The following is a 14,229-nucleotide window of genomic DNA, read 5'->3' on the forward strand; positions in this document are numbered from 1 at the left end:
GTATCTTCCTTGCTTAGTTTACTCCTCTTTTATGTCTTTCCCTGTCCACGCTCCACTCCATACGGCATGACTCCCCGGATTTATGGTCCCATTTACAAGAAGCAATCTTCGGAAAAAACAAGGCGATGATTTAAATGGTTTGCATTAGAGTGAAATATGGTTCGGAAACAGGCTTGTAAAAGTGTCTGGGCTCCTAGGGGAGCAGGTTAGACACAAGGAATATGAAAAATTAGAAGATGCTTTGAAAATGGCATTTCTCAACTCCCCAGCTTCCCATGCCCAAGCCACTTAGGAAACCTCGACTCCATGGAAATATTCTCGAAGACCTCAAGAAACCCCTTCTTCAAAAGAGGGTTGGGGTTTACCCGCATGTGGATGATAATTGCCCGTCTCTTTGGGGTTGAATTTACGACCTGTAGCCCATCTGCATCAGAGGCATGGGGGTATCCGCCCCACTGGGGAGACCCCGCCTGCTGACGTGATCCCCCTGAGTTGGTTTCCTCCTGGCAATTTTGTGCACCGCCTAAATTGCATTTGCAGTCCGGCCGGTGGCAGGAGCTGGGCGATCAGCTAGCTTTCTGCTGCCACTTCAGACCTCAGCTGGGGATGAGCTCATGCTAACTGCGAAATAAAATCCCTTTCACTGACTGCTCCCTGCGCTCCTTGTCCCCCTCCCTCACTAGTGCAGCCCCACACCCAGAATTCCAGGCTCTAAGCTGGGAAACTCAGTCTGCTCTGCCCAAGAACAGTGGATGTGCTAAAGCGGGTTATGCAGGTCTTATGCCCTGGGTTCAAAAAGGCAGATCTAGGGCTCCAACCGCAGTGCTCTGCCTTTGGTCCCTGCAGCCTCTGTCTCCTAGACTGCACTGCACTGGGTAGAAATGGATAGCTTTGAGGGTTAGAAATTGAGTTCAGGGAACTCTGACAAGGTGTCCTTATGCTTCTCTGTTTCCTTGTTTGGTTTCCCTTCCTCATAGGCATTTCTCAACCCCTGTTTCCTTTTCTCACACTCATGTTCTTGCCTCAAGTCAGTTTGAGTATGACTTTCTTATTAACCCAGGGCTTGCTCACTCCTTTGGTGGTAGCCAGATCCAGCCAACCCTTTCTCTTAGCTGTGCAAGTTGGTGCCTGCAGGATTGTGCTGCCCAAGTCTAAGAAGTGACTCTTGCTCACATGCTTTCCCGGAGGGTAGGAGTTTTATGAGGGACCTGCTGGTGGGTGATGTCCAGGCCAGCAAAGGACCTGCATCATCTCCAGGAGAACTTTGTGCTCAAGCAGCAGGAGTGCTCCCCTGAAGCTAGTGGGTCCCTTCTAATCAACAGAGCACACCAATGGCTCCTGAATGTGCCTGCCCGGAGACTTCTTGCTGCTTGCACTCTCCTAAAGTGATTTGAGGGCAGACTTCACTCTAGGTTGCTTGAATTCTCGAACAGCCTGGGCTATTGCCATCACATTTAAAAGGAATTTTGTTCACCTCCAAGCTTGAAGTTTGGGAGCTTGGGGTGGAGGAGCTGAGCTGTAGCTGCAGAAAGAATGAAGAGATGAAGATTGGGACAATACCTGAGGTGTGTGTGTGTGTGTGTGTGTGTGTGTGTGTGTGTGTTGGCAGTCTTCTCCCAAGCCTTGAGAGGTGGAATGCTCATTCTGCATTGAACATTTGAATATTATTTCTCTGCCTGGGTTTCTCCTGAATGGGAGCATAGACATTACCCCAGATGGACCGATGTCTGTGAAGAAGAGTGAAATATCCAAGAGAGTCATTGCAAATGAAGCTAGGGACAGTGTTCAAAGGACTCCAGGGGAGCTGATTTCTCACCCAGTAGCATTTAAAAACCGAGGCAACTTCCAAAGAAACAAATGTCTGGTCTTCTACTTCCTTGCCCTCTTTCCTTGAGCTGGGGAGGGATGGAAACTAACGCCAGCCTGAGCAGTGTGGGTTGGAACCCAAACCATTCAGAGGAAACACTGTCATTTTCCTCTAATTTGCAAATTGCAGCTATTCAAGTTGGATTGTACAGCTGAGGCAAAAGAGGCCCTGCTTCTCACCTGCGGTTACTGAGAAGAGGCTGGGAGTGGGAGAGATGCTCCAACTTGTGGCTTGTGCTGCACCCTGGGCATAACAGTGTGCACCCTAGTTTAGCCATTACCCACATTGAAGTGTGTGTGTGTGCATAGATATGAACATATATCTCAATATATACTTCTCTTTCTCTGTAGATATCACTTGGTAGCTTTTTTTTTTTTTTTTTTTTTCCTGCATGTGATTTTAGAGGCCCTTAGCCTCCAAAGTTCCAGGAGTTTTCCAGGTTCTGTTATCCTGCAAAACAATTAAAGTGAATTAAGGTAGAATAATGATAGGCACCTTCAAACAGAGGAAGAGGCAAGGGAGAGTAGGTGAAGCTCCTCTGGAACCCCAGGCTTCTGTTCAATTAACATTGCTCTATATAAAATAAACTCCTCCAAATGACTGAATTCTCAGCTCTGCAGTGATTTGGTTTTTTTTTTTTTTTTTTTTTTTTTTTTTTTTTTTTTTTTTTTTTTTTTTTTTTTTTTTTCTTCTTCTTCTTTGCTTCAGTTCTCGTGGGTGGCTGTGCGGACCATGCCAAACTGATAAGTTGAGATATACATTTATAGTGAGATGAGCCTGTAGCCTGAGAGAGGAGATACTTAGAGACTAAGTGTAGGGGATGCGGAGCACTGGGGGCCAGGAGGAGGTAATGAGATAGTCAGAGGTACAACAAATGCTGCTTCTGCCAGAGCCAGGGTGGGAAACACTGTAAAATAAGGAGCTGGACATGGATGGCTACTCAGAGGTAATGCTGCATGTCACTTGGAATTCTCTGCCCACTGGTGTGCAAGGGTGCAAGGCAAGAGATAGGATGGAAAAGTCAGGTCAGACTCCTCCTCTCTCTCTCCCTGTCTCTCTGTCTGCCTCCTGCCCTCCTTACCTTCCTCCCTCCCCACTTCCCCCTCCTTTTTTTTCTCTTCAGTATCTTCCCTGAATATGTTAGCAAATGACATGTCTGAGAACAAGAATCAGATCTAGTGGGTCTTTCTAATCCAGGAATTTGAGGCTAATGAAATTAGCTTGTGGCCAGGGCTCTGCCAAGTAGTATTAAATCACAGCAACTGCCCTGCAATGCATTTTCAGCCTCAAAGAAGCATTGGGGAGGAATTTCTGGAGATTTGCTTTTGAGCCCGGGCAGAATAATACTCTCTTAATGCTCAGAAAGATTAAACATAAATTATTACTGACGAGGAGTAACATATTTTTAAAAACTAATCACAGGATGGGAATGGCTTAAAGTGGGGAGGTTATATAACGTGGTGACCAAAGGACGAGTCTCCCCTGGATAGTATTTTATAGCCATGAGTAGGAAGCATTACAGTGTTGAGAAAGAAGATCATTGCTGATCAAGGCTCCTCTGTTACTGACTTAGAGAAAACACCCAGAGAGTAGAAATTACTTTGGTTACATCCTGACTCTATTGGAATACTATTTTGCATGCAGTGACATGATCTAGGCTGTGGGCTCAGAATTGCTTGGCATATGCTTGTGCACTCTCTCTCTCTCTCTCTCTCTCTCTCTCTCTCTCTCTCTCTCTCTCTCTTTCTCTCTCTCTCTGTGTATGCATGTGTGTGTGTGTGTGTGTGTGTGTGTGTGTGTGTTTGTATGTGTGATGAAGATCAGCTCACAGGGTGATGTGATATTATGATGGGGGGCTTCTTTTTTAAGCAACCCTAACCTATTCTTTTTAAAATTGCATAAATATAGGTATCACTGCCATTTGGAATCAGCTCTAAAACAATCTCTGCCTCCACTTTTACTGGGTTTTAGGAAATTTACCTAACAGATGGTGAGTGGGAAATTTTAAAGGGGCATTTTTAAAAGAGCAGAAAGTAAAGAGATGAAGACATCCACATGCTCTCTTTGAGGACACCTCCATGTATATTTTATGTATGTACAATTCATTTAATTAGGATGTCTCTGAACATTTCTCTCTTACAAATAATTGAAACAAATATTACCGTAATGTTAATTTTACACAGATCTTTGGAATTTAAGAATGTAAAACTGAACTGCTTCAATATACATATAGGATTTATGTGATCTAAAAAGACCTTAGGTGAATGGCACCAGCCTTTCTACTGCTGTGAATGCCATTCACTGCTACCCTAAACAAGCCATTTTCTTTGTATAGGCCCTGTTTTCGTCATCTGGATTTTATCTTTAAAACGTAGTTTCTAGGGGCTGCAAGGATAGCTCAGAGGGTAAAATGATTATTGAACAAATCTGAAGGCTTGAGTCTGGATCCACCAAACACAAGCTAGTCATAATGGTGTGTCTAAGTGAATTCCAATTTCAGTGAGAGAACTTAATTCAAAAAATTAGGTGGAGAAGTCATTGAGGAAGACCTGTAACATTACTTCTGGTTTCCACATACATATACTGTATGCATGCATACATACACATGAACATATCCACATGCACAGACAACAAACACACATATATAGATACACTGTACTCTTTGGAAATGTCTAAATTTTTTTAGCTTGCATTTATAAAATCTCCATGACAATATATATATATATATATATATATATGTATATATCCACTTTGAACTTTTAAGGCCTTTGGGAAACTTTTCACTGATATTTTTCAGAGCTTCTCCATCATTATTAGTCAAGTTCATTTACTGTATTAAGAATTTTCCTTACTTCTTCTATTTGCTTTTCTTTGGATCAGTTTGCTATAGAGTGGCATATATCAAAGCTCTTGCTAGCAGTAAAGATCTTTGCTAAGCTTTAGGTAAGAAAAAATTAGCAAGAAATGGTAAGACATAGGGCACTATGGGTATTATGATGACAGTTAAATCTTTGTCCAGTGTCCTGTCCTATCTTGCTGTACACTAACTCTAGGATTCTTTGTTTAGGCAGGTGTCAAATAATGACATCCTTCTTACGTTCCTTATTTCAGGGTTAGGTCACATGGCTCAGGCCAAGTAAAGTAAATAAATAGTTTAGCAGTGGGCATCTGGGTCTACACATACCAGAATCCTCCTCACGACCTTTCTGTCAGAAAGAATGGGAATATCATTTTTCCTCCTTGGAAGTTCAGTTCTGGGGAGTTGTGAGTTGGAGTGTCAACACACAGAGAGACTTGATAACAAATCAGACAGAAGAAAGTAGAGTTGAGGAGAATACACAGACAGCCTGAGCTTTGCTAACCTGGAGCCCTGAATTTCTATAAAAACAGGCTGGCAAGATGGCTCAGCTGGTAAAGTCCTTCTGCAAGTCTGGTGACCTGAGTTTGATCCATAAATACATATAAATGTGGAAGGAAAGAACAATATCCATAAAGTTATTCACTGACTTTCATTCAGGCACTGTGTTACATACACCCAAATATCACACACAACACACACACACACACACACACACACACACACACACACACACACACACACACACACACAAATGCATTTTAAAGGTAATAAATAGAAACCCAGATTATCCTCAGATTGAGTTTGATTTTTGCTAACTGTGGGAAGGCAGCTGATTTCCTACTGTAATGACTGGCATTCATTAAACCAAAAATAATACTTGGTGTTTTCTTTACACCCATGTTTTCGTTGTTCAAAACCATTACATCTTCCTCACACTTTCCAGCATGAATGGGGATTGCAGTTGCTTTTAGCTTTTGCAATTGCTTCTTTCCTGTCTGTGCAGTTGAGAGAGAAGGCAGGTACTTTGGATGCAAACTGTAGCCTCTAGGCCTCCTATCTGGAAGCTGTGGAGCCACACTCAGTTCCTTTCATTAAAGCAAATCTTTTGTTGATATCCCCAGGGCACAAAAGCATTTTCATTCAGTAATGGAGTACACAGTATATTAAACTCCTGGGTCCTTGTACAGTAAGCAAGGAGCCCAACTCCACTCCTCATCCCCTTTGACTTTAAATAGGTAATTAAGAATAGTTGCAAACTCATGTTCCCAGCAACTAAAATGCATGATCAGTATTTAGCAGGAAAATAATTATGCAATGTAATGTCAGACTAATTAATTAATGGATGTCTTGTGAGTTGACATGACTACATAGATGTTAATGTTTTAAACACACACACACAGACAGAAACAGAGATATAGAGAGACACTTTATAAATAAAATATTTAGCTGATAGAAATATCATGACATGGATTTTAATAGTATGAGATTTATATTTTTAACAATTAACTTCTTTCCCACTGCATTTAAGTATTAAATGTTCCCTCAGCCAAGTTAATAGATCATAACTTCAAAAATAATTTATGTGACTTTATAGTGATATAGGTTATGCCTTACATTTTATGAGAAATTTTAATATACTTTCAACATTGATAGTAATGATAGTCATTGTTTGAATTTTAAGTGTAACTGTGCCATGTTCTTCCAAGAATGTAATACCATTATGTTCTTACAGTAGTTCGGCATGCCCATTTTATTATACTACACATTATAAAAAGAGATCCTTGCAGCCTAAAGTCACCTACCTGGTTGGCATGCAAAATGTATTCACACAATCCTTCCTTTCTGATAACATCAAGATAATTAAACACTTTTCATAGCATTTAACTGTTATGCAAATGCAACAATGCTTAAAAATAATTATGCATTCCCTTACCCTGAAATCATGATGGCTTAAAGATATCAAAGTTGTCAATTACTTAACCATATCTCTTTTTAGAAATACTGAATCCAAATGTGGAGCATGATTAATTGTGTAAACCCCTAGAAATTTAACACACAAACTATTGTCCCCCAGTGAAAGAGTCTCCATTATTCAGCCAGTAGCTAGGCATTTGGACATAAACACACAGTAACTGTCTCTTATTAAATAAATGAGAAAAGATGTTTCCTCTTGTTCCAATTCAGTGCCTGTCATTATGGATTGTGACAGCTCATCCTAAACTTTATTTCATTCACCCTACTTTCTCAAGAACTCAAGTGAAGAAATCCATCATTCAGATATATGCACAAAGTGAGGGAACAGTATTAATACAATTGCAGAAAGTCAGGTTGATGGACCGCATAAAGTACATCCTAACAAATGCAACCCTAATGTTTGTGTGGGCCTTTGAGGGAAGGATAGGAATATCCACTTTAATGGATTATTTTGCCTCTTGCTCAGAAAGTGCTGCAGCTTAATAGTTTTATAATTGGTCATTTGCAGAATTCTCCATCTCTGAGTGTTGTGCTTTCTTCATGGCACAGCTGCTGCTGCTTGTTCTGGGTGCTGATGAAAGGTATCAGCTAAGCCACAAAGAAAGGCTCGGTCTGGCAGCATGACTACTTAGAGGACGGTATTTCTATTTGTTGAAATAGTGAAGCATGTTTACTGTGTTTTAAGCTGGACTTATGCAAGGGTGGCAATTCAGACAGACATCGCAGGGAAGGTTCTCATTAGAAAACCCGTCCTGCCTCTCAGTTTGCAGGCAGGAGTAGACAGCCAAGTTCAAGAATTGCATCTAAGTTTACACTTATTATGTGTCAATTTTGTTTTCTTGCTGATTTCCTTGAACATGAATTACAGTTATCATCAGTGACTGTATCTTTCAAATTGGCATAATAAAAATATTCCTGGGCACACAAGATGACTTAGAAGGTGTAGGAACTAGTTTTCAGTGCTGATGACATGAGAGATCTGTGGGACCCACTGTTGATGTGGAGAACCAAGTCCAACGAGCTTTTCTCTCACTTCTGCATAAGTACCATTGCATGTACACACCCACACACATACATGTGTGCACACTTTATACATATAATAATAAATAAATAATTTTAAAATCGTACCCATCTGCTAGAATAATATTGAGGATTACGTGTAAATGGTTTAATGCTGACTTTAACATGCCCTGAGTGTTCAATGAATTTCATTATTCTTCTGTTTTCCTACTTTCCTATTTTAAGTTTTCCTACTGCAAAATAATCATAAGTATTAATTTTTCTGGAGAATAGGTATAATAACTATAATGTGTTGTACTCTTCTCTCTGTTTCTTTCCTGGAAGGTCTCTCTATAACATCATTTATATTATATTATGAATAGACACATATGTATATATATATATATATGTATGTATGGATATGTGGGTACACATATATACTTCAAAACATATGGACATACACATAAATATGTATCTAGATAGATAGATAGATAGATAGATAGATAGATAGATAGATAGATAGGGACAGAGATTGAGATTTAGTAATTTAAATTAGTTTCATACATTGATTAAAATGAATTCTATGAAATTTAACTTTTATTCCTTTTCTTCTTTATTTTGTTTAAGTTTATTCTCCAGACAGGACTACGATATGCTGTACTAGGTGACTTTAAGTTCATCATGTAGATGAGGTTGCCCTCAAAGTTTCAGCTCTCCTCCTGCCCCTGCCTCCCAAGTCCTGTAATTGCAGGCAGATATGCCTTTTCCCAAATAATTATGCACTTTTAGGATTAGAGTAGTTAATACTGGACAGCATTCACTTCTCAGTTAAAATTCCATTGCTATTCTTCCCTAACTGCAGAACCTCAACCATCTTAGTTGAATGCTTTTAGGCTTACTTCTGCTTTCATTACCTGTAGTTTTACTCAGAAATAGTCACTAAGCCTCTTCTATGTGTATGTCTTTAACAACTTGGACATTCTATTTAAAAAGAATTTTCTTCCCTCCCTCTGATACATTGGTATTCATAGAAATAAGTGATTTAAGTTAATGCTATAGTACATAAAGAACTCAGCACTGTTAAAAATGATGTGGGGCACACTAAATACTCTTTTATCATTTACAGGAAAATAAAGGTGAGCTTTAAATATAAATAAGATATTTTGATATTCAGGGTGGAACTGAAGGGTGATATTTGGGTAAGGACTTGAAGTCATATTTGAGCATGCAGATAACTTTCAGGGGACCACTCCTGCCCAGAAGCTGCAATGACCATTGGCACAACCATTAAGGTGGAAACCTGGCACTGACATGTTGGAAGATGACATGGGGAGGAAGAAATATCAGCAAGATTGGGGGCCAAGGCTGTAATGAGCAGTTGATGAAAGGCCTTGTCATAGATCTTTCTGTTTTGTTTTGTTTTGTTTTGTTTTGTTTTATTCCCCCATTAAACATAGGCAGGCAATGGTGGAATTTTAACAGAGGAGTTAAGATGTTCTGTATTCTTTAAAATGCTAACTATGTCTGTGGCACTGAGGATGAGAGCAAAGAGCGGTCAATGAGAATAGGTAGGAAGGAGATTCATGTGATGTTAGGTTGGTAATTTTACCCAGGGTGCTATAAGTAGAGGTTTCTAAAAGACACCTCTTGAATCTTTAGATAAAATTTAATGGTGAGGAAAATGGGGGAAATGAAGGCAAGAACAGGGAAAAGTTTAAACCCAGGGTTTGGAACTCAGGCATCTAGAAAAGCGAGTTTAACACTGAGATGTAAAGTATAGATTTAGCAAAGCAATTCTGAGGGATTTGGAATCAGCTTAGTAAATAGAATAATTGAGATTGTTTCTTTCTTGTTCTTCTATCTCTTTTTTCTTTCATCTTCTTCTTTTTAATTTTTTTTCATTCTATATTTTATTCTCTCCCCCACCCTGCTCATCCTCTATTTCACATCCCATATCTCCTCCCCATCTCCTGTCTCCATGTAGATGTCCACACCTCCCACCCCATCTGACCTCAAAACTCCCTGGGACCTCCAGTCTCTTGAGAGCTGGATGCATCATCTCTGAATGAACAAAGACCCGACAGTTCTCTACTGTATGTGTGTTAGGGGCCGCATATCAGCTGGTTTATGCTGCCTGTTTAAGTAGTCCAGTGTTGGAGAGTTCTTGGGGGTCCAGATTAATTAACACTGCTGGTCCTTACACAGAATCGCCCTTCTCCTTGGCTTCTTTCAGCCTTCCCCAATTCAACCACAGGGATCAGCAGCTTCTGTCCATTGGTTGGGTGCAAATATTTCCATCTGACTCTTTCAGCTGCTTGTTGGGTCTTTTGGAGGGCAGTCACGATAGATCCCTTCTTGTAAGCACATCATAGCCTCAGTAATAGTGTCAACCATTGGGGTGGATCCCACTTTGAGAATCTTCCTGGACTTTCTTTTCCTCAGGCTCTTCTCCATTTCTTTCCCTGTAGTTCTTTCAGACAGGAACAATTATGGGTCAGAGGTTTGACTGTGGGATAGCAACCCATCCCTCAATTGATGGCCTGTCTTTCTGCTAGAGGTGAACTTTACAAGTTCCTTCTCCCCAGTGTAGGGCATTTCATCTAGGGTCCCGCCCTTTGAGTTCTGAGAGTATCTCACTGTCCAGGTCTCTGATATATTCTGGAGGGTAACCGTAACCTCATATCTCTTGAGGTTGCCTATTTCTGTCCTTTCTACTGACCCTTAGAGCTTCAGTCCTTGTCTGCCACCCAATACCAGATCATGTTCCCCTCTCTGACCTCCTAGGTCTCTCCCTCCTTTCCTTCTTGTGGTTGCTTTCATAACCCTCCTGAGTGGGTGGGACTGAATCATCCTCACTGTGGACTGTATCCTGTCTATTCTGTATGTTTTTTGACTAATATCCACTTATTACTGAGTACATACCATGTATGTTCTTTTGGGTCGGAGTTACCTCGCGCAGGATGATATTTTCTAGTTCCAACTGTTTGCCTGAAAAACTCAGGGTGTCCTCCTTCTTAATAGTTGTGTAGTATTCCGTTGTGTAAATGAACCACAATTTCTCTATCCACTCTTCTATCTTGGGACATCTGAGTTGTTTCCAGCTTCTGGCTATCACAAATAAAGCCACTATGAACATAGTGAAACATGTGCCCCCATGGCATGCTGGGACATCTTTTGGGTATATTCCCAATAGTGGTATTGCTGGGTCTTCAGGTAGATCTATTTCCAATTTTCTGAGGAAGTTCCAGATTGATTTCCAGAGTGGTTGTACCAGTGTGCAATCCCACCAGCAATGGAGGAGCATTCCTCTTTCTTCACATCCATACGAACATGTGTTGTCACCTGAGGTTTTGATCTTAGCCATTCTGATTGGTATAAGGTGGAATCTCAGGATCATCTTCATTTGCATTTCTCTGATCACTAAAGACGTTGAAAATTTCTTTAGGCGCTTCTCAACAATTCAAGGTTTCTCTGTTTTGAACTCTCAGTTTAGTTCTATACCACCACCATCCTTTTTATATTGGGTTGTTTGTTGTTTTGGTGCTTAGCTTCTTGAGTTCTTTATGTACTTGGGATATTAGCCCTCTATAGGATATGAAGTTAGTGAAGTTTTGTTTTTTGTTTTTTGTTTTTGTTTTTTTTTTTTTCCGATCGTGTAGGTTGCCAGTTCGTCTTATTGACTATGTCCTTTGCCTTACAGATTTCCAGTTTCATGAAGTCCCATTTATCAATTCTTGACCTTAAAGCATGAGCCATTGGAGTTCTGTTTAGGAAATACCCCTGTGACAAAGACAGGCCATCTTTCCAGTCTTCAAATTACCCTTTAAACTGAAAACATATGTGTGAGATTTTTTTTTCAGCTCACTAGTTTTAAGCTGGCTTTAGATATTAGATACTTTAAAACTACTGAACACCCTCTGTGGATAATTGAAAATCATGTTTGTTCATCATTCAACTACCAGATTTTGGTTTAAGCATGAATTATACTCAAAATGCATGACCATGTTGTCTCTATACATCTATAATTTTATTTTAACATTATCATTATGTAAGCTATATTTCAAATGTAATTACAACACATTTTGTATCAAAACACATCAATTTCTAGTGTTCAGGGAGATAGCAGAATGTAGTGAATTTTATCAAAATACAACATCTGAGGAACTGAACAGAGGGTAATTGTGTAATTCTCTATTCATTATAATTAAGTTGGATGGAGTTGGCATAATAGAATTAAGATGGAAAAAATATCAACAACCATAAACTGAGACAGCACGGTTCCTTATCACTCAATGCTTTTGCATTTGATTTAACATATTTTTATGCATAAACAGTGAAACGGGACAGTAGGTGAATGACAGAATTCAAAAAAGTTGACCTACAGAAATAAAATGTTACCTTTTGATTTGTGAGTTGAAGAAGAATTTCGAGCTTGAATAGCAACTGGCAACCACTGTTTATGGAATGGGTATGTTTCAGTGTCAAATCTGCTGTTTCTCTAGCCTCATTGGGGCATATTATTACTGCCTACCTTTTGCTTGCTGTTTCTTGATAACCGGTTGAGAAGTGCAAAAAAGACTGTTTTTCATCAAACAAATAATTTGCTTTGAAATTGTCAGCACGGCCTCACCTGACACTACCTAAGCCATCTCCCAACTCTTCCTTGTACTTGTTTGACATTACAAGGCAAGAATGACTTCTTATAATTGTGATTTAATTTCAATGAGAAGCATTGGAGCCTTAACAGTAGAGGTGCTAGCTTGACTTGATGAAACATATTTACAAGCCCAAGTCTTGGGAGCCTGAGGCAGGAAGATGATAAGTTTAAAGACACCCCGAACTCCACAGTGAGATCCTATCTGAAAAGAATGCAGGTGTTAGATATAGCTGACCTCCCACTTTAGTTAACTATGTAAGCTTGTTACTCAGCCTAATATGTAGGAATCCCTATTCCTACCATTAAATAATAATTTTAGTTCTATTCTTAGAAGAATTAAGGCTTACATATAATCATTCATGTTAGTCACTTAGTTCTATGCTTATGACACATAATGTGTCATAGGTAGTGTTAGTCTTCCTTTCACTATAGTGAGTGTTGTAATTTTGGAACCTTATGGCATTATCCCATAACTAAGCCCTGACATATCTGTGAACCCACTCTTCCCTGGAACATGATTTTAAGTATCACCCTGAAATACTATGCTTCCACAGACAGTGCTTTTCTTTGAAATAATTCCTTGTGTAAAAGGAGAATTTAGGTATAGAAGCAAAGCAGAATCAAGGAGAAGCGAGTGCCACTTCTCTGGACCTAAAATACTATCTACAAGTGCCTATGTCTCAGAATGAGAGTACAGACAAAGACAAAAATATTTAACATTATCCTCTTCTAATTGAGCAGCACCCAATGAGACAGTTTGAAATTTTTCATCATATTGACAATAGAATATGAGCTGTTGTAACCTCATTAATCTTGAGTTTATATCTAAAAGGCAGCAATTGTATTAGGAACTGTTACATACTCTTGCTATGAAGTATGAAGGGCAATTAGATTGGCTGATAGCAAACACTCAATAGGCATTTCTAATATGACTACATCCACCACAGCATTTACACTAAACAGGTGAATACATCTAAAAGATTTTCCTCTAGAGCAGTGCACAATCATTGGACAGATGTCCTACATTTCTACACTGCAAGAACTGAGATATCTTTTAAGTATCCCCCACTCAGAGCCGGGGGGGAGGCTGTAACACTCCAATTATCACTATTACCCTTACCATCCTCATCATCCTTCCATCATTCTCCAACCATCCTGAGAGATTTCTTTGCGTTAACTGACCATATTATCTGTCTATCATTATGTTCTCCTACTTTTGTTGAAGAAGTCATTATGTGATTTAGATAAAGACATTGAGGTGTTAAGATAAGCAATGAGACTCCCCGTAAGAGAGATGAAGCCAGGGTGTTTCAACTCATGCTTCTATGACCTGAAGAGTCTGCCACTGTTGTCGAATTGCACCATGTTAGAAGTGTGTCTTTCATCCACTCTTGTAAGGCTAGAGAAGATACTGGTACCTCTGTCTTTCTATCCCTCATGTGGCATTAGCTTCAATACCAAGAGGTAATGAAAACCTATTCCAAGACTGAAAGAGATCTATTCTTTTCATGCTATCCTCTATCAAGTAACTATTTTTGCACATCCTTCTTTAAAATCCCTACATGTTCATTTGGTACTTAACCTTGATCTTTTAGAATTTTTACATTCCAGGCACTGACTCATCCACTCTATTTAAAGTTAATTTATCTGAGGTCAAGTGTGGGGTCTTACTCATCCTAAGTACAATTATCTCCTGTGGCATCTGACTCCTTACTTCCCATCCTTCAGGGCTTCTGCAAACATTTATTTGGGTTTTGTTGAATTATGCTCGCTCATCAAGAGTACATGAAAAGTTTGACAAAAACAGCTTTGCAGAAAGGAAGCACTCTAAATGCGTAAGTTTATAAAACAGAGCTATTAGAGAATTCCTGA

At 39.5% G+C, this 14,229-nt stretch overlaps 1 protein-coding gene across 14 annotated transcripts in view; it reads left to right on the top strand.

The window, feature by feature from the left end:
- Grm7 (glutamate receptor, metabotropic 7) overlaps positions 1-14,229 on the top strand; it is a 921,882-nt gene that overhangs the window by 1,195 nt on the left and 906,458 nt on the right. The gene's annotated exons all lie outside the window — the stretch shown is intronic.

This window comes from Mus musculus, chromosome 6, assembly GCF_000001635.26.
Source record: "Mus musculus strain C57BL/6J chromosome 6, GRCm38.p6 C57BL/6J".
NCBI lineage: Eukaryota > Metazoa > Chordata > Mammalia > Rodentia > Muridae > Mus > Mus musculus.